Raw genomic sequence first — 23,109 nt, forward strand, 5'->3', positions numbered from 1 at the left:
AATTCAAGACAAGAGTAGTCATGGACCAATATTATTTGAGGATTAGCTACCCTAGATAAGAATAGTCCAATGGTAGGTCATAATCTGTTAACACCTGGGTGGAGTATGTACCTTAGAGATAATGATTTTGGTGTCTATGAATCATAGGTCTCGCCAACATTGTTCTCTGACCATGTGGATAGATCTGTTAGTCAAGGCCTTGCTATGTAACAACACTGATGGATATGATGCTAAACATATGGGTTACCAATCCGACTATTTTTATGAGATCTATTCAGATTGAGAATGACCATATACCTCTTATGAATTCCTCCCTATTTAAGAGGGAGCGTTGAAGAATGTGCAACTAGGTTCAATATTCATAACTATGAAATGTATTCTTGTAAATAATAAAATGAAAAGAAATTATTATTGGAGCATGGGTTTCATGCTCAAGTTCTTTTATTTTATAGGTCAAGCACCCATTGAGTGATTCTAGGGCTATTTCCTAAGTTAAAGAGTCATTGTCATATATTGAAGACCCTATGAGCACATTGTATCTTGTAAAGAAAAAACTATTTTGTCTTTAAAGTGTCGAAATACCTCCAAGATCAAGTCGACCTAAGGAGCTGTCAAGTCAGCCTTCATGAAGAGCCACATATACCCCTTGGAAAAGCATATATATAGAGAGGAACTCGTCCTACAATAGACACATTCACTCATCTCATTCTATGCAAAGAAGAGGAAGAGAAGAAGTCGAACAAGAGGGTATGAAGAAGAGGAAGTCGAAGAAGTCAAAGTGCTTGGGCTAGATCTCTCTCTCTTTTGAGAAGGTTGAACTTAGGGTTTATGCGCTGGGACTATCTCTGGTTCGATCTTGGAAGAAGAAGAGAAGGAAAGGGACACTAGGGTATCTTAGGGTGTCTCATTATCCCTAAGACTCAAGGAAAGACAAGCAAAGGGAGGAGAAGGTTATTCGAAGGAGATTAAAGTCTCCAAGAGAAGCAACAACAGTTGCAACAGTTGTTGTGAGCCAAATTTTGGATCTATAGTGGGAGGTTGAAGTCACTACAACATGAGGCTGAGTTTATCTTGACCTTGGAGGGTATTTTTTTGAGTCACTAGGTCATGGAATTCATCAATTGAAGAATCTATAAGAAGATAATATATTTATGGGTTTTCCCCTCAAGAGGAGGGGTTTTAGGCCTGACTTGCAATCTATATATTGTGTCATTGTTCTTATCGTTTTGGTAGTTGTTTGATGTATCACACACTGTCATAATAAGGAAAAAATATAATAAGTAAACAGGTAACACAATAAGTTATCAAGTTAAGAGAATTAACCTACTTACTACCTTATTGAATTCTCAACATTTCCTTGTGCAATTTCCTTGGGAATTAGCCCATATTTAACTGGGAAATTCCACAAATATGAATTGTGAAATCCTCATAGGTCTTCCTCTAATTCCATGCACCACCTGTACAATTTGGATGGTTATACAACTGATAGTACATGGTCCCTGAACTCCAATCTCAATTGGGTCTTTCTCTGTTTTGATATGCATGAGTTAATTATGAGTGAATCTTCTGTTTACTGGTTGATCAGTGTTGGTCACACCCCACTATTACAGCTTACACTCCACTATTGGATCTCCCACTAATTCCTCCATAAGTTGGAATTCGTTTAATTGAATTTAACTCAGTTACAATGAATTAAATAATTACAACTCAAAATAAACTCAACCAGGGCTCCTAAAAAGTAGGAGACACTCTACATGACTCTAGTTAAACCCTCAACTCGAATTAATTGAACCAACTAAGTCAAATTAACTTAGTTAACTATTACAAATTGTCATGAGATGTGAAATTACAATTTAATTACTAATTTAAGTTAGAGGAAATTTGATTTTAAAAAGTTAGCATTGAATTTACATGTCATAATGTGTAAGCCAATCAAAATTATTTAAAATTCAAAAGAGATACAGGTGTGACTAGGCACCGATTTTTTTTTTTAAGAATGTAATGTACCTAGCTTAAGTGTGGATGGTGCCCAAGTGACCCAAAACTACATTAAATATTAAAAGTAAAATGTATATCTTATTCTATAAAAGTTATAATATGGAGAATTTCAATGAAGGGTAAAATATGGGTTGAGTGTGTTTTTAGTGACGAGTACCTGATTTGAATGTTAAATTTACTTTTTTCATTTTTTTTTTAAAGCTTGGCAGTACCTTTCCATTCATTCATTTCAATAATCAGGCAGGTTACAATCATATAAATTGTTCGATGGCCTCAACCTACCCAGTGGGAAACCAAGGTTGTTGGCCACCAAACCACATTGTAAGCCATCGAAAACATAAATAGTCTGAGTCTGTCTATCCAAGCCTTATAAGACTTATAGTTTGCAAACCATTTAGTAAGCATAATACTGTAAACATAAATGCTACCCAACATATACATCAAAATATAAGCCAAAATTAATCAAACATGACTTCCAACAACTAATCATTTGACAATTCCACCGGAGCAGGATATTTTGCACTTGAACCTGGCAATTCAGATTGGAAAAACAAGGAATATGGCGCTCTATGCAGCAAAGGTGGGCATTCTAGTTGTTATGAAACTAGCTCCAAAAAGATAGAAAAGATAGATCAACACCTTATAATTCAGCCTCTTCGAGGGGGCAACCTCCTTTACATTACATAAATGAACAATTCTTGGATGATTCAAATGAAAAAACCTCCTCTCTATATATAGGAGTCTAAGGAGTCACAATATAACCCAGCCGACCTAACAATAATAATATAAAGCCACAATTAACAATAGAGGGATTCTATGGGGCACAGTAATAACAATATGGGCACAATAGGGGCACAACAATATTAATAAGGGATACAACTACAATAGTAATGGGGTAATCAATAGTATTATAGGGACCTAACATGCCCCTCTCCTTCAAAAAAAGTGTTGTCCTCAACACTTGAGTAGTTCTGGATGCTTCTGTATAAAATTTTCATCCTCCCATGTGGAATCTTCAACGGATAAGTTCTTCCACTTGATGAGATACTCCGAAATTGATCAATTTCATAGCTGTCGAGTTCTTGTTTCTGTGACTCCTTCCGGTTCCAATATAATTTTTCCTTCCTCATCAAGTTCTGGAAATATTGTTTGAACTGAGAGCTTGTTGCCTATAACCTTCTTTAAACATGAAACATGGAAAACTGGGTGCACTCGAGAAGCTGCAGGAAGCTCCAATTTGTATGCCATAGTACCAATCTTTTGCAACACCTTGTATGGACCATAATACTTTGGTGATAATTTATTATCCTTCTTAGCTTGTTTGAGGGAAATTTGTTTATATGATTTTTGCCGTAGGAATATCCAATCACCTACATCAAAACTTCTTTCGCTGTGATGTTGATCTGCCTATTGTTTCATTCGATTCTGTGCCAACACGAGGTTATCCTTTAAGAATTGGAGGACTTGTTGTTGATGTTCTATGTGATGTTCCACTGCTTGAACCTTAGAATTTTCTCCTAAATATGATGTGATGGATGGTGGCTGATATCCATAAAGTGCCATAAATGGGGTCATTTTTGTTGCTGTATGGAAGGAAGTGTTATACCACCATTCAGCCAGAGGCAACTATTTGACCCATTGTGTTCGTTTATCAGATAAAAAGCAACGAAGATATCCTTCCAAACATTTGTTTACTATCTCAGTTTGCCCATCAGTTTGAGGATGATAAGATGAGATATGAGCTAACTGAGTACCAAGACAAGAAAATAATTCTATACAAAAGTTTCCAGTGAAAATGGGATCTTTGTCACTTACAATAATCTTTGGGTTTCCATGTAGCTTTTGAATTGTTTCCATAAATGTAGTAGAAACTGTACTGGCTTTAAATGGACGTGATAATGCACAAAAGTGTGCATACTTGGTAAGTCTGTCCACTACCACCATGATGACACTCTTTCCCTCAGACTTGGGTAAACCTGTAATAAAATCCATTGAAACCTCCTCCCAACGTTGGCTTGGAATGGATAAAGGTTGTAATAGACCTGGGGTCTTAATTGTTTCAACTTTATTTTGTTGGCAAACCAAACATTCCGCCACAAACTTTTGAATATCCGATTTAAGGCCATCCCAAAAAAATTCCTTCTTAACCTTGTGGTAAGTTTTTAAAAATCCTGAGTGCCCTCCTAAGGGAGAAGTGTGCAATTCCATAACAATCTTTTGTTTGAGTTGGGAATTCTTATAGAGGTATAAGCGATCTTTGTAGCATAAAAAATCATTTTTCCAGCTAAATGTATCAGATGTACTGGAATCTTGTTGTAACTTTCGAATAAGTGCCCACACTTCTTCATCATTCTTCCATTCCTCCCTTGCTTCGTTTTATCCAATCTGGTTGGATAATAGAAATGGCGGACAATAATGCCTCCACATCCTCATCCTTTCTTGAGAGTGCATCTGCCACCACATTTTGCTTCCCTTTTTTGTAGATGATTTCAAAGTCATAACCCAACATCTTTGTGACCCACTTTTGTTTCTCTTCAGAGGATAATATTTGTTCTAAAAAGTATTTAAGGCTATCATGATCTATTTTTACCTTGAAGTGTCTTTCCATTAGGTAGGGTCGCCATTTCTTAAGTGCATGTAGTTTTGCCAACATTTCCTTCTCATAAATAGCTTTGTGTAAAAACTTTCCCTTGAATGGAAGACTTTCAAAAGCAATGGGTCTTTCATCTTGCATTAAAACAACACCAATTCCATTTCCTGAAGCATCACATTCCACAATAAAGGTTTTTGTGAAGTCCGGTGTAGCTAAGACCGGTGCTTGGCACATTACCTCTTTAAGATGTTCGAAGGCCTTTGTTTCTTCTATAGTCCATGAAAATGCATCTTTCTTCAATAATGTTGTTAGAGGTGCTGCTATTCTCCCATAATTCTTAACAAACTTGCGATAATACCCTGTCAACCCGAGAAATCCTCGCAGATGCTTTATGGATGTGGGTATTTTCCATTCCTTAATGGCTTTAATTTTTCTAGGGTCTACCTTAACTCCTTCATGAGATACAATATGACCCAGATATTCCACCTCTTGTACTCCAAAGAAACATTTGGATCTTTTTGCATATAATTGTTTCTCCTCCAATAGTTGTAGCACCCTGTCAACATGTTCAACATGATCCTTCCAAGACTCGTTGTAGATTAGTATATCATCAAAAAATACTAACACAAATTTTATAAGGAAGGGTTTGAAAATGGAATTCATCAAACCTTGAAATGTAGAAGGTGCATTGGTAAGGCCAAAAGGCATGAACAAAAATTCATAATGACCCTCATGAGTTCTAGATGTTGTTTTCGGAATGTCTTCAATCTTCATTCTGATTTGATGATATCCTGAACGAAGATCCAACTTGGTGAAGTAAATTGATCCATGCAATTCATCCAGTAATTCATCAATGAACGGAATGGGAAGCTTATCTTTAATAGTGAGCTTGTTGAGCTCCCTATAATCCGGAAACATGCGCAATGATCCATCCTTCTTGTGCACCAATACTACTGGAGCAGAGAAAGAACTTTGACTAGGTTGAATTATACCAGCCTCTAGCATTTCTGCAACCATATGTTTTATTTCACTCTTTTGGGCATAGGGATATCTATACGGCCTGATGTTTGGAGGAACACTTCCTGGAATCAGATGAATAGCATGATCATGATCACGAATAGGTGGGAGACCTTTAAGAGTCTCAAATATCTTGGAATGATTGTCCAAGACTTTTTGGAGATCTGGAGAAATAGATGATTCTGATGTGGAAACATCTAGCAAACATAATTGTGCAATTACACCTCTTTGTTCCTTTTTTAGAAGCTTTGTCATACCGTTAGAGCTGATTATCTTTCCCGGATTCCCTGCAATACCCCTTAATTCAACTTCCTTTCCTTCCGCAAAAAATTTCATGAAAAGTTCTTGAAAATTAAAAGCTATTGTACCCAAGGATTGTAGCCATTGGACTCCTAGTACAACATCAGCACCTCCCATTGGAATGGAAAGCATTGGGATAGTCAATACATATTCTCCCATGCATAGCTTGATATTATGGCATTTTCCAGAGCAATTTATCGTTCCTCCATTTGCAACCATCACTTGACACTCTGGTGCTGGATATAGGAAGCAATTCAATTCTTTTGCTATCTTACAATGAATAAAATTGTGGGTACTTCCTGAATCAATCAACACTATTACCTTTTTCTTCTTGATTTGTCCTTCTATCTTGATGGTTTTAGGAGTGGTAATTCCAGCCAATGCATTACAAGATATGGTCGGATTCATTTATTCTTTATTTAGGCTTTGTTCCTGGAGTATATCCTCTTCTTTTGACCTTTCTTGCTCCTTTTCTTCTTCCTCTTCACAATCTATGTAGAATAATTTCTTCTCAACACACTTATGACCTTTAGTGTATTTGCTATCACAGCTGTAACAAATCCCTTTTGCTCTTTTTTCTTCCAATTGTTGTGGTGTCAACCTTATAGGTTGTGGAAGACTAGGGGCAACAATACTTCTATCTTTATAGTTGTGAGTAGTATGCTTCCTGGTTGCCATAATTTTGCTTTCCATTTTTCTTGCTAACCTAAATGCCTTCTCTAATGAATCAGGCTCCCAAAGGCGAACATCATGTTGGATATTATCCTTTAAAGTCCCTATGAACACATCAATCCTATGCTCCTCTGGAACATTTTTTCACCCTTATGTTCAATTTTTGGAACTCCTCAATGTGCTCCATTATTGAACCCTTTTGTTTGAGACTTATCAATTGGCTAAAAAAAGTGTTGCTTTTTGTATCCTCATAATGTGCTATCAATTCTTCCGTAAAAATTGCCCAAGTGATAATTTGTTTACGAGAGCAAAGCCATTGATACCATACAAACTGATTTGGTTCCAAATATAAAGTTGCAATATGTACCTTTTGTGTGTTTTGCACATTATTAAGATCGAAAAATTGCTCCATCTATAATACCCATGTTGTGGGATCCTTGCCATCAAACTTCCTCATATCGATTTTTGGAATATGGTGGGTCTTCAATCCAACATTAGAGTCTATGAAATCATGATTGACATTTCTTTTGTTCTCATCATGAGTTTCCTTTACTACCCTTTCACCATTAGTAAGCATTTCTTGTAGAAACTTTGTCAAATCTGTCTTCAAATCTTCCATGTCTGTCTTCAAATTAGCTTCATCTTAGCTTAGATGCCTTTCTTTAAACAATCCATCTTAGCTTCTACATCTTTCTTTAAACCATCCATCTTAGATTCTATTACTTTTTGTGCAAGTGACACTTGTTGCACTTGGTCTCGTAATTTTGATATATCATGTTGCATTTCTTCCTCTTCTTCATGAGTCATGCTAGAGATTTCAAGTTTCTTACTAGGTGTTTGCATTTTCTTTCCTCAGGGAATCAATTATCGATAATAATGCTTTACTATGCCCTTTGAATTCCTTCAAACTAATTTTTCAAACCAAGCTTATGCAAAAATTTAAAAAAACTACACACATTTTTCCACTTTGTAGGAGCTTGATATTGAATCTGATGTATCTCTGTAATTTCGGGTCATCCAGTTCTGAAATTGCGACCTGTAGTAGCCCTCTATACCCTCTTTCCAATGCCACCAGTTTGATCCAAATTGGATTCTCCAGGGAAGAGTTATGCCAAATCTCCCACAGTGACCTGATTATAGAATAGTTCAATAGAGCGAACTTGTACGACGTGCCACGAGTCACTGTTTCGACCTTTGGCTCTGAAAAGTATACAAGAAACTACAGTTTGTCCTCTTTCTATAGCTTCTTACGAAATTTCAATCTGATGCTCAGAGAGAATGTTATGACGATTTTCCCCAGGTCACCTGTTTGAAATGTAATTCAGGAGTCTGCAAAAATACCAACTTCCTAAGATAGTATATTTGCAAATATAGTGCGAAAAGCTTTGAAATTCAGACCCAAGGTTTAGTGCGATTTCGTCTCAAATGGGTTTTTCTTTGAGCTTTTTAAACGTTGCAGGAAAAAAAGTTATAGCGAAAATGCCACAATGACCTATTTGGAGCAGCGAAACCCTAGAATCCAAAGCTCTAATACCAAATGTTATGAAACCAACTCCAAAAAGATAGAAAAGATAGATCAATGCCTTAGAATTCAGCCTCTTTGAGGGGGAAATCTCCTTTACATTACATAAATGAACAATTCTTGGATGATTCAAATGACAAAACCTCCTTTCTATATATAGGAGTCTAAGGAGACATAATATAACCCAGCCGACCTAACAATAATAATATAAAGCCACAAAAATAACAATAGAGAGATTCTATGGGGCACAATAATAACAATATGGGCACAATAGAGGCACAACAATATTAATAAGAGATACAACTACAATAGTAATGGGGTAATCACTAGTATTATAGGGACCTAACACTAGTGTTGTAGCTGGAGTTATTTTTGAATGTCTCTGGGACTCGGATCAAAATCCGCATTTGTAGCTACAAAAGCCATTTCTTTAGACACAATACATTTCATAAGCCAAAAAATATGAACAAACTATTTATACAAAGTGAGGCGGTCACAGGTATAACCAGGGTTAGGGATCAAATCACTCCAATCCTCTGTTGGTGGCTCGAGCTCAACTTTCAAGTTTAATTCTGCCTCTGAGGTCGAAATCAGATGCTTCACTTGGGCTGATGTCCCTACGCAATAGACCTAGACCGTATTCTGTAAGATCTAAACATCCATTTTCCTGCCACGCTAGCACAGAATCTTTCCGGAGATCAAGCCTGTTTCCTTTCCCTTATCACCCTGATTACTGCGACCACGACCTCTGCGGCTAGAGGCACCACCACGAGGAGGAGTCTTCACCATTATGAGTAGAACCAGACCACCCTTCATCAACCTTCTCTCACCTTCCCAGACTCAAGACCCAACCCACTGTGCAGAGGCCGAAGGGAGGAGTGACTTAGGTGGACTTGGAGTAACAACAATATAGAAAAGCACCCAAAAATCAAACATAAACTTAATGGAAGGGCATACGAATAGAGGTAGCATCATATGGAATTACACCACACCAAAAATCCACTTCTCGAGCCAATACGCAAAGACAAACAAGAACCCTCCCTGAGTGTGAGGCACCATCTGAATGAGAACATCGGCCCCATTGCACCCCTGAGACCAAAGTCTGTAGACTTGGCCCTGACCAAAAATATGAACCCTTACTCTCCACAGGGTTTTCCAGTGCAATTTTGGCTTGAAATGGAAAAGCCCGTATTCAACATGCAGAGGAAAAATCATAAAAAAGATCTGAAAACCAGTAATCATGCCCATAAAGGATAGTAAATTTCCAAAAAAATATGGATATCGACATAACATAGTCAAGAAAGCTAGAATTTTTAGTCACAAAGACTTCCAAATTAACCATTATTCCCTTTCTCCTCCAAACGTGAGGCAAATCACGAATTGTAGCCCCCAACCTAGGGTATAGGATAAGCATGAAAACATACCAGACTATGTGTGCCAACCTCGAGTAGAGACGGACTACGACCGAGTGTTCTCCCCGCGTTCCAAGTGCCACGAACTAGAAAACAGTTACCTTAGGCTCCCTAAGATACTAGAGACACCAATTCGATGACCGGACAAATGTTCTTAAATTAACCTTCGCTCCCACCACCTTTAAGCACAGTGGTCTGCCCAAATTCACGTCGTGGATCATATGAGATCTACGACACTTCATAACATTAATACATGAGAGAGTGTGAGGGCATGGAAGAGACCGCCCACTGTCCCAAGCATTTAATCCTTCAATCATGTCGATGATCCCCGGATAGATCTCCAGCTACCTCACACCCTGATTGGGGTTTTGATTAGGAGATGAGTCTTGGTCCAAAATCAGAGTCAATTGTTCCAACCCCTCTTCCCTGGTCTCTCTTGCCCATGAATTATCTATATTCACCCCCGGGTGGAGACAAACCCAATTTACTAGGGAGTCTACGACTTTAATGCCGGTGCGAAGAACGTGCAGAGGAATGATATATTAAAAATCTTGAATAAGATCACTGATATCCTAGATCATGTGTGCATTCCTCCAACTTTTATAATCTTCTCCCACTGCAAGCCTTGGTTAAGCTTTTTTATAGTAATGATGACGAGTGTGGAATCACCTTCAACCACCATTTTTCTAAACCCTTCCTGCCTTGCGATTAGAAAACCATGTTTAACTGCATTAAATTCAATTTCATTGTTGCTAGCCAAACCATAGTCTGAAGCATATATTCGAACCACCTGACACTACGAGTCTCTAAAGGTCCCTCCAAAACCTGCAACTCCTGGGTTACCTTTGGATGCCTCATCGAAGTTGAGCTTGAGAAAACCATCAGGGGAGCATACGAAGTGGAAGGGGGATTGATGGGGAGGCATCGTTAACTTCCAAGATGAGGGAGAAACCATTTGGGGAGACAGGTTTAGGACAGACAGGATCGCACTTCCTGAGGGGTAACCTTCCAATCATAAGAATGCCATTTCTCTGCAAGGATAGTTTCTCTAATGTTTTGGAGGATTCCTTTCCAAATCTTCAAATGTAGTGGTTTTTTATCCTTGAAAATCCTTCTATTCCTTTCTTTCCATACTACCCAAAGAAGAAAGCCAAGGGAGATATACCAAGCTCTATTTAGGATTGGACTTGAAAAGAGTCCTTTCCTCCAATTCCCAATTCTAGATCGAATACTGATATTATCTCGGTCCAGGTGACCAAAAAGAGAGTCAATATTCTACCAGAGTTGAGCTACAAAGGGGCATAGGTTCAAAATATGCTCAATAGTTTCATTTTGAGAGGCACACAGGCTACAAAAAGAGGGCCCTTGGATTCCTCTCTTTTGTAATTGGTCCCAGGTGAGAATACGACCACTGCACACTAGCAACAAGAAGTACGTTACTTTTGGCCAGAATTGTCCCGTCCATATTTTCCTCCAAAGAGAGTTATATTGGTCTGGAAGTTCCTCTACTGCCAACTGATAAGCTTCTTTTATGGTAAACATACCATTAGTTTTGTATCCCCATCGGAGAATATTCAACCCCTCATACATAGCAATCCTTATAGTATGTAGCTCTGTATCAAATACGTCCCATTGATTCGAGTCAGGAGGATTGTGCCAATCTTGTTTCCTAATCCATTGTCTCCAGGTATTCTGAGGGACCGGGTCCCAAAATTGATTGACTGTCACATTATGGGTTCTATTGGTAAAAAGGAAGATCTCATAATGGTCCTGATCACTGAATAATTTTTCAAGTTGTTGCCACGAATATTTCTAGAATAGAGCTCCACTCTCAGCGTTTATTTCCTAGAAGGTATGATTACAAATTAACTATTTGTTCGCAGAGACTAAATTCCAAATTGAGGATCCTGGAATACCCCGCACTCACAGTCTATCTTATGTAGAGGAAGGCATATTATATTTCCAACCCCAAATAGTCTTCCAAAGATCAGTTCCACCCTGTATCTAGCACCACCAAATTTTCTCCCCCATCACTTGATTTAGGAGAAAAGGATCACGAAGACCCAACCCCTGACCATTTTATGTTTGATAAGATGATTCCATGAAAGGAGCGCAAATTTTTTGGCTTCTTGAGCCCTCTACCATAGAATTCTTTTGAAAATATTTTTCATATCAGAGCAAGCAATTTTAGGAGCAGCTAGACCCGATAGTTGATAGATTGGAATCGATTGCAACACAACCTTTAGCAAAACCACCCGCCCAACAATGTTAAAAGAGAGAAAAGACCCATTTTGAAGGCGTGATTGAATACGCTCAAGGAGGGATTTCCAACAAGAGGTTCTAAGAGAGTTAATCACTAGGGGAATTCCCAAGTATTTGGATGGAAGGGAGCCAATACGAAAACCCAAAATCCTGGCCAGGAAGGATTGGGAAGGAACCAGGGTATTGAAAAAAAAGATATTAGATTTCTCATTATTGATCTAAGTTCCAGAGGCTTGCATGAAATCTTGAAGGATAGATTTAAGGAGTTTGTCTTCCTAAAGGGAGACTTGACAAAATAGCATTATATCATCCACAAATTGTTGGTGAGATAAGGGTAGGTCATTTCCCATAGGCAAATACCTTTGAGATGGCTTGCTTGAACAACTGATTTTATATATCTACCCAACCCTTCCGCAAGCAAAATGAAGATGAAATGAGAGATAGGTTCCCCTTGTCGGAGGCATCTGAACGCATTAAAAGTGTGGGAGGCAGAATTATTGATAAGGATCGAAAACACCGAAGTAGATATAAGAGAAGTAATCCATTGGATCCATCGCGGGTCAAAACAAAAGGCTTTGATAATATTCAACAGGAAAGGCCAGATAAGGTGATCGTAAGATTTGGAGAGGTCTAGTTTTATCAACATGCCCTTAGATTTAAGACTCTTCAGTGAGCGAATAGCCTCCTGGGTAGTAATTATGCCATCCAGAATTTGGTGTTCTTGGAAAAAACCAATTTTCTCAAGAGAGATCAAAGAAGGAAGAAGAGCTTTAAGGTAGTTGAACATAATGGTGGAAAGGATTTTATAAATGACATTACATAAGGAAATAGGTCTAAACCCTTGGGAATCCTCAGAATGGGGTTTTTCATAATTAGATCTATAAAAGTGGAATTAAGAGCGGGCTGTACCTACTTGGATCAAAGTGATTCCTCTACAACTTCCAAAATGTCCTTACCGAGGATGGTCCAGGCTGCCTAAAAGAATTCTACAGTAAATTTGTTAGGCTCGGGGCTTTGTTTTTTGCCAATCCTTTTAGTACCTCCTCAACTTCCTCCAGAGTGATGTCCCACATCAGTGCCTGATTTTGATCTCTGTTGACCAATTGGAGAATATGTCTTGTGATGCGTTTGATCACTTCCGATATGTCTGGACACAGTTCCAACAAAATATTGTGGAAATGGTCAACTAGAAGGGTTTCCATATCTTCATGTTGTACCATTTGGCTCCCCTCAGAATCAAGCAATGAAAAAATTCTATTATGTTGCATATGTTATATCATTGCTTTATGAAAGAAACGAGTATTTCTCTCCCCTTCCCACAACCATTGAACCCTGGATTTTTGTTTCCAGAGGATCTCCTCCTATTTTCTTCATTCCTCTATCCAAGTTAAGAGTTGTCCTTCTTCTACTATGAGGGGTCCAGAATGACCTTGGGTGATCATATGTTGTTGCACCTTTTTCATGCAAGCCTGTAGGATTTCTTGATCTCTCTGGATGTGTCCAAATTCTAATTTATTCCACTTTTTGATTTTTTGCTTGCGATCCTTCATGCGGAGTTGGAAGGTATGCATGCAGTTCCGTCCCTGCACCAAACTAGATTCCCACCAATCCTTTACCTTGTGTATAAAAGATGGATCCCGTAACCAAAAGGATTAAAACCTGAAAGGTCTGTTGCAATGGCCCAACTTCAAATCCATTTCTAGCCAGATCGACCAATGGTCAAATCCAAGGCATGGCATAATAGAAGCTTCAAAGAAAATATCCTTGCTGATAAGGTCTTCAAAAACCAAGAATCTATCCAACCAGGAGGCGACTTAATGCGATCTGCCCCTAAGGTTGTTCCATGTAAATATCTCATTGATTGTGGGAATATCTACAAGTTTTAAATTCTCCATCAGGGTTCAAAAAAGTTCCATTTCTGGTTCCTGACGTCTTATCCCACCCTTTTTCTCTTCTAGCGAGGTGACGAGGTTAAAGTCTCCCCTAATCAACCAAAGTTTTTCCTTTCTCATAGTTCTAAGCTTTCCTATATTCTGGAGGAAAGCTTCCTCTGGAATATGAGGGCCATAGACTGCCGAGAGCAATACCCACTCGCTAGTCCCAATATGTCTGAATCTCCCAGAGGGAATATGGGGCATACTAACCCAATGGTAAAAAAGAATCTCCGTAGTGTTCCAGAGAATGGAAATATCCCTTGCACTACCCCTTGCATCTAAAGCTATTACTTCATACTTGACATGCATATGGCTAAGCATTTATTCTATTCTTGCCCCTGTGACCTTTGTTTCCTGAATCAACACAATTTGGTGCTTATTCTGTTTTAGGCGATCCTGTAAATATCTTTGTTTACCTCGGCTGTTGAGGCCCCTCACATTCCAAGAGATTACAATCATTGGGAAACTTTGTTGATTTGGTGGAAAACCACCAATAGCGATACCACCCATCTGGAGTTGACTAACAGATCTCCAACCATCTGGATCGATTCCTGGAGGTTTTTCCTCCCATGTTTCTTACCTCCCTTTCTTTGGCTACCGTGATCGTGTGAACCTCCCAAATGAGAGCCAATGGGATCTGACGGATCGGGTGGCTTTTGGCTCTGTTTCACCTGATATTGCTAGAAAGTCTCACGGTAGAGTTTCTTTTGATCCTTCGGGATGAACCTTTCATCCAAATTCCTCCATTCATGCAATAGTATTTTCAGCACTAAATCCTCTGCACTCAGATCCTCCTTTGATGCATCAATATCCATGGTGGAGAGATCCATGGACTGCTCCTGTTCTTCCTTATCCGAGGGTTCCATCTGAGCTTTCCTTTTTGGCTTAGAAGTTGTTTTTTGCGGTTCTCTCCCTCATGTAGAGTCTTTCGACATGTCTGATGCTTTGGAACTTTTTTAATTTAAATTTTATTAAATTTTGTCTTATATATATATATATATATATATATTGTTAAATGTGCATTTATTTGGCTAATTTAAATTTTATTAAAACTTGTGTTAGTAAATTCATTTAAATATAAATATATATACAATTGTTTTGATAAAAGTGACGTTTATTTGGGTAATTTAAATTTAAATTTTAAATTTACTTTTTTAATTTAAATTTTATTAGATCTTGTGCTAATAAATTAATTTAAATATAAAATATATTACAATTATTTTGATAAACGTGACATTTATTTGGGTAATTTTGATAAAAGTAAAATAATAATAAATAAATAAAATTGTTTACATGGCATTATTTTATTAATTTCCTAATTTTTTCTTAGGTGGCTATTTTTGAGTTGAAATTTCCTCTAATTTGAAGACAAAATTAAATTAAGACTTTCTTGTTGCATTTTCAACATAGTGGAGTTATGTTGTTACCTTCATATGTCCATGGATTCTAGATATGACATGTTCAATATATGATGAACAATTTACTTTTCCAATTCCAACATATAATAATGCATTTCATACACATCTAATGAATGCATGTTGATAAATCAGTTTAAATGAAATTGTAGAAGTCTTTTTGTGTCTCTTTATATATTTAGACTGTCAATTTTGCGTTGCGTGAGACCACCTTCGCTTTGGGGAGATTAAATATGCCAACACTTCTAGACCAAAACATAGCCTTGATTGGTATTGTATGAGAATTTTGATCTCCGTCTAATGCCGACATTTCCATTTTTGTTTTAGTTTTTTCTATTTGTCACACCTAATTAATTTACATGACTTTGTAATTCATATTAATATGGTTATGCAACATCAACATGATTTTATAGCCTTCATTGTTTTCACTTGGTTAAGACTATATTTATATAAACTCACTACTTATTGTCATTGATCATCATGACCAACTTAATGGTCATGTGGATCACAATTTGGAGTCACAGTTCTAACTATTTTTCTCATGGCCAAGGGCCTTAGCCTTTGGGGTGACAAATCCCACCTTAGATATAGTTTTATCGATCTTAGCCTATATTGTTTCATAATTTCCAAACAAAGAAAATAAATTAGACCAAAAAAAAACCAAACAAACAAACAACATTATTATATGAAAATAAAGCCTACAAAGTGAAACATGCAAAATGAAATATGTGTTATTTTTATGATTTGATATATGAGATCACATATTCAAACTCAAATAATATCCCAAATCACTTCTCAATTTTGTTAAATTCATAAAGTTAAATTAGATTAATTCTGTGTGGAATTTCATAATAAAACCATCATTAACTCATTAAAAAAAAATGTGAAGATTCACAATATGATTAATCTTTCATATCATGCATGTGAAAAAGAAGAGGTGTTTGAGGACCGTTTCAATAAGTCATCAAGACTTCATTTTTGAAGCGCAAAAACAAACACACGCAAATATGCTTTTTAAATTAAAAAACAAAATTACAAAAGACAATGAAATTTTTCATTTTCCTATCATCAAATACTTAAAAAAAAATGGTTGATATGGGGCCTAATTCTTTATGCTTTGGGAATTTTTTTATTGGATTTGAATAAAACTCATTGTGCTGAGAGGCACTCTCCAATGGAGTATAGAAGATATGTTTTAATGTAAACATAAACATATTTATTTGGTCAAAGAAACTAAAAAAAAAAAATTAATAATTTATCATTGGCGATTTTTAGGCTCTAAGTTTTTACAACCAATGATTTTGTCCATGGTATTTGTTATGATGAAGTCTGTATAAAGGCTTTAAGAAATCCATTATGGAATGCAAGAATAACATATTAGATCCATCTTAACTCTCAACTTGACCCCTCTTAATGCTTAGTACATCCATATTTAAAATAGATCTAGGTTGACAAATTAATAAAAATAATATTGCATTGATAAAATTACAAATGCTAAAATTATGAAATAAACATTTTAAAATATTAAATATCATTTATAAATTACAAATGATAATTTTATTAAATTTAAAATTCATTTAAAAAATAATTGGAAAAATTGTAAATCGTAAATGGTTGAGTTTGTATAACCAAATGTTCACAAAGATGTTGAATCAATTTATGTACTTGTTTGACCATATAAATTAAATGATTTGTAAATATCTATGGGAATTAATCGATAATAAATATCAAAAACACTTACTTCATGATACATCTAATATTATTTAAAGAAAAACATGAAAATTAATTAAACCATAACTTTATTTTAAATTACCATTATTATTATTAATTATAAAAATAATTAATATATAAGTTAAAGATACATACATTTTTAAAAATATGGAACAAAATTCTTAACCATGGGGATTTACCTCCATTTTAGTAATGTGTAAATGAGTTTTGTTACAATACCACAAGTTTTCAATACCACATGTCCAAACCTCACTTTATAAGAAACTTGTTCATATGACATTTTTTTAAATTAATCAATTTAATTAAAAAGGTCAGAATTACATAACTATTTTGGAGATAAATCTCAAATTTTAATTTGTGATCCACCTAATAATTATTCATAATTAAATTAAAATTCTAGAGGCTTATTCTCCCTTATAAGGGTGATGGTACACATGTCAAGAGGGACTAGGAGAGATGCCTTCCACCCCCACCACCTCCCATTGCAATTAGTAGGGGGTGGCATGGCCTGCCTCTCCCATGCAGGTTGCATGCAAGATTTACTCTCCCACGAGTTTACAATCTAGTTTCTTAATACGCCTGAACTTGCGATGATCCTAATTAGAGTTGGTAATTTATGTGTTAGTGGGAGTGCATCCCCACCACAGGGAGGAGTAAATTTCCCTCTAGAATTCTCTAAATAGTTTGATTTTGTGATCAATGAGGTTGGAATATGGAGTGACATACAATTTTTCCCAGTAAGAGGGTCGCTTGCCTATAGATTTGCAAAGACAATGACCTAGGTTGGCCTTCTACATCCCTTAATTCTGGAATCAAAGATTGAATGTTTAGCATATGGAGCTATAAAAGGACATGTTGTATATCATAGTTACCAAGTCCAGTCATAGTGACCCAAAAAATACGGAAATTCGCCAATATTGTTCGGTTTGGTTAATAATTTAAATTCAGTACAGTGAGTCAAAGCTACCTACTAGCTCTCTTGTGTTGTCGCCTCCAACATTGGTTGTCCAATGTGCTTCCTGCCACAGTGAAGGACTGGAATAAGAGTAGGCAGGATGATAAGTTCCGCAGATCGTCAACCATCAAAAGACCACCCTCTCCAGGGAAGTTTTGACGGCCAGAAAATTGAACTGAACGCTCCTCATGCCCAACCTTAGCGCCTCGCTCTTCTTCAAAGAGACCGACCTTTTGGAGTCCCTCCGTTTTGATCAACTCTTTTGCCTCCACCGTTTCAATTCTCTATGTGACGACTTCGTTCACATAAGCAGCGTGAATGTTTTGGTTGTGGCAAAGGGGAATGGGCGGCGGTGGATGGCGGAAAGGGATATGGCACAACTGGAAGAATGTGGCGCCCCTAAGATCGATCAGCATACGTTATGAAGTTGGAGGGAAAACACCCTTTTCTTTGGCACGACCCATTCCGGGATTATGCTAGTGTTTGAATGTTTGGTTCTTGTCCATAATTTGTCCACTTGAGCTCTCCTACTGGAATTTATTATAATAACTTACGAATGACGCCATTCATGTTTCAACCCATACCTAATTTGATTCTACCATGTCATCAACCACCCAATCAGTGGGGTCAAACTGGTTTACTTCAATCAATCACGAAGACTTATCTCACTGTTTGTAAGCTTTTATAAATTCTATTTGTATAAAAAAATTTAAAAAATTATAAAATGGAAAATTGTATAAAAAAATATATAAAAAAACATAATGTTTATATTGGAAAAAAATATAAAATAACAAATTGCAGTTACAAATTGGTAACTTTTATATATATATAATTTAAAAAACATTAAATCTCCTATATTAAAAAAATAGAAAATAATTAAATTTTTAAAATATAAAGATGGTTTATGTAAATTTTTATTAAAAAAAAAATGTTTAAATATTTCTAAAATGTATACTCTTGAATTTCTTTTATTGAATTTTATACAGTTGAATTTTTTTGTATCAAATCGAATTTGGATTTGGTAACTGTGTTGTATATGCACCTGTAATGATAGATAAATTGTTAACATGGATCATGTAGAGGTCTGGCGCTATCTTTAGGGACTGCGTCGAGGACTTCACTTTGCTATATTGGTCATGGATTTTGTTGACTCCGGGTTTCCTATGAAACATTAGTTGGGTAACCGTTTCTTTCTTGCTCCTTGGTTTTTCTTGGGTTTTACTCGTTAATTCTCTAGTTACTTCTGTTGTGGCTCCTACTTTATCCCCATTGCTTTCTTGTTAGGCGTGGCACCTAGTCTCTGATTTGTTAATATCCCTTGTATTGAATTCTACGCTCGGTTCTGACCATTCCTTGATGAATGTATTATGGCTTTGTATTTATATTATTTCACCCCTCGTCTTGACTTGGATAAATATCCCTCTTCCAGTTGTTTCATGGTTACTTGGGGCTAGACCATGTTGAATCTTTGGGCATCTATTATTGTTTTCTCTATTGTAGCTACAGGAACTTGGTGAACCTACAAGAATTTCTACTGTTGCTTTATTAGTGACTGAGCATTGGCTACTTGGGTCTTTCCTGGGAGTGGTGGTAGTTGTCTCAATTGTTGCATTTGGTGGTGTCCATTTTCGGTCATAATTCCCAGACAAAGGATGTGCAACCACAGAGGGAATGGTGGAGTAAGACCAGTCGCATGCACCACAGTGTTAGGACCAAGAAGCAACAACGATATATCACTTAGTTACCTCTAACTTCCAAGGGACCCTGCTTTCGTGACATTGTCTAACTCCCGAGTTTATTGTTTAGTTCTTTATGTATGTTTCCTATTAGTTGGTTTGTGATAGAACACCACTTTGAACAACAATAGTTCTTTATTATGGTTACTCTCTTTAGTTTGATATCGGCCAATAAATTTAGTTTCCCTTGTGATAGATTAAGTTCTGGTTATTTTTTTGACACTTGGTTATCATGACATATCTGATGTAATTTGAAATGCAAAGGTCACATGAAAAATCAAATTACAAAAATAAAATAAAATCTAGAAGCCTATTCCAAAAAAACACGCCTATTTGCATAATAAAAAAATGAGTAATCTTTCAGTGCGACTTCTTGGAAAGTTTTCAGGTTTATTTTCAGATTTAATTTGTCTAAAATCCAACAAGGATTCATTGAAATCACAAGTTTGACAAGTGAACTCTTCGCAATCGAAGTGTCTCAAAGGTTTTTTGAGGGTGTTGAGTCCATATATGCAATTAAAAAACTAGTTTAAACAACACAAGTGAAGATTTGGCCACAATTTGTTTTACCAGATTCTGGCCAGAAATCCACTAGAAACTCCAACAAGTCTACTTCATTTAAAAATGCAAAAAAATGTATTGCTTTCATCAAAACCATACTATCAAATTGATATTAAAAGGTACAAAATAGTTTCAGAGTTTCTTTTTTGCCCATTTTGTGAATATATTTCTAGTTCATTTTACTCTAAAAACTTATTAAAATTTGGAAAAATTGTAATTATAAATTATTTAATTTGCACAATTTAAATTTGATTCTACATTAAAAAAAAAAAAATAGATAACAAAACGTTATGATATATATATATATATATATATATCAAATGAATATTTTATAATGAAAAAATTCAATTCTTCATCATTCATTATTCTTCCTATGTCTTATTTCCAAATGTAATATGTAGTGTTGCTGCTGAGTACCTGCCTCTTGTGCAAAAATTAATTAATAATTTTATTTTTATATATATATATATATATATATAGATAGAAGTGACCAAAGACTTCTATAGTTATTCATATTGTTGGAGATTTCGGAAGAGCTTTATGAGTAAATAAGAGTTGAAGAGCCTTTTATAGGAGAAGGAAACTAAGTATTCATTGGGTTAAATTTTAGAGAATGAATTAAAGTTAGTCAAGGTCAAATTGATATTTAAGTAATTTAAAATAAGTTAATTAGAACTAATTGGAATAAGGTTAAAATAATTATTAAAATATATTTAACATTTAATTAATTATTGAAATGAGTATTTGACCAAATTCAATCAGCATCACATTGAAAATCAAATAATTTGAAAATAAATTTAATTAGAATTAATTAGAGTAAATTTTAATTTTTTGTTATTATTATTATTATTTAGAAATTAATTAGAATTACTAAATTTCTATCAAAAATTTTAAAACAGGGTAGACCAAATAGAGTGTAAAAAGATCACAGAAGAGGGAGGGCAAATGATTAGGTTCAAATTAAAATGAATTAAAAAAAGAATTTAAGTTTAGATGAAAATTAATTAATTAGATAGGAAATTTTAATTAATTAAAAAATATTAGTAAGGTTAAAAGGGAGGACAATAAATTATAAAGGCTAAAGGTTAATAAAGAAATAAATAAGGTCAAATTGGAGAAATGAAAAAACAATATAGGAAACGATGAAAAGGGAGGGGGGTGGCAGTGTGATGAAACAAACAAAAAGGATGAGAATATCGATGAAAAATAATTGAAGGATGAAGCTAGGGCAAAAGACGGGGTTCAAAGAAGAGGGGGAGGGACGAGAATCAATGGGTGAGATGATGAATGATAGGGTTCTAGGATTAGCTAAGCATGTATCCATCCTCCCTATTAAATTTATTAGGGTTCTTCTTGATTTCGAGGGCTTCTCGAATAATTCGAGAGTTATAAATTGGAATAAAGGCAAGAATTTTTTATTGATTAAAACAAATCAAGTGTGTGGACTTAAATGAGTGTTCAACGATAACATACTTTGATAGATGGTTATGGTTGATATTAGGTATATGATCTTTCAGGCAGGACTTGAAAGGGCAACAGGTTTGGCAAATATATGATTTGCGGCATGAACAGGGAATATGATAGACCTCTGATCCTAGCATGGGGTCATATTTGCCTCTGGGCAGCCAAAATAATTGTTCGAGGGTTTTATGGGGCTTAAATACGATTTTAATGTTCTTCTTGCCCAAGATATTTGCTATAATATATGTGGCTCCTTTAATGTATGAGAGCGCGGTTTTAATGGAGTAATCATTCGAAAATAATTACACAATTCACTCGTGGAAATATCCAACAATATTTGAATATCATTTTAAATTAATATAATATTAAAAACTAATATAAAAATTTAATATAGTAAAAGCTTAATAAACTTTTCAAAAATTTCAAAACTGATTGAAAGTAAAATATTATAAAATAAAATATTTCGCTGAAGGCGTATATATTTGAACTTTTCAGTAGGATGGAGGTGGATGAGGGTTGGTTGACTTTTTAAATCAACGAAAAATATTTAATGTAATGGGAATATACTTTCGTCTGAGACTTATCTATGGCTAGGTTTGATTTACGTGGCGGATCCTCGACTGCTGGTATGTTTTACATGGCAGATCCTCGACTACTGGTAACGTGGCATAATGAAACAGATTCAGTTGAATTGAAACGTTGGCGGTCGGTCTCAAGAATGATTTATTTTAATCAAGACAACCAACATTTGTTCAAAGATTATATTAGTCAAGAAATGCATCCGTTGGGATCTGGTGAAGCCCCTATGATTCAAAGAAGAGTATATAGGTGCTATTTCCTCGATAATGGTCGCAATAGGTGTACGCTACATATTTCTCATTTGTTATGTCAATATATGTGAGATGGGTAATATCTGGTTGCTCTTCCAAACCGGTATTGTTTTCTACTGAATAGAGTGCCCAAGGTTCCCCCCTATTATGCTGAAATGCCTTCTATAACCAAAATCCCAACAACTTTAAATGTTATACTTCTATGGAACATATAAAAATTCAAAATAATATTTATTTCTTGGGTTTATGATTTAAGAAATGGAACAACCTCGGACCTGGCAGTAAATTTTATAATTACTATCTTTTATTTTAATTATTATTATGAGAGAAACAAGGATTTGATAACAAAGGTTGTTAATTGTTACCTGGCAGTAAATTTTATAATTACTATCGTTTATTTTAATTATTATTATGAGAGAAACAATGTTACAAGAAACAGGGATTTGATAACAAAGGTTGTTAATTGTTAAATTGAAAGAAATAATAAAAAAATAGTTGAGAATTTGGCAAACAGATGAGGATCTACAGACCAATTCTGAACTTCCAGACAGTTAGGGAAGGGCAGTTACCTCCTTCTTCCCTTGACCCCAGAGACAAAAAGATCTCAGGTGGGACAAGGCAGGGGTTAGATACAGGGGAAAAGAAATACTACCTGAGATGATATGATACTGCTTTAAGGGTTGCCTTAAGCTGGTCTGAGCCAGTGGAAA

The sequence above is a fragment of the Pinus tabuliformis genome, chromosome 4_2 (genome assembly GCF_031772625.1).
Source record: "Pinus tabuliformis cultivar Carrire ecotype Pingquan chromosome 4_2, CPIR1, whole genome shotgun sequence".
Taxonomy (NCBI): Eukaryota; Viridiplantae; Streptophyta; class Pinopsida; order Pinales; family Pinaceae; genus Pinus; species Pinus tabuliformis.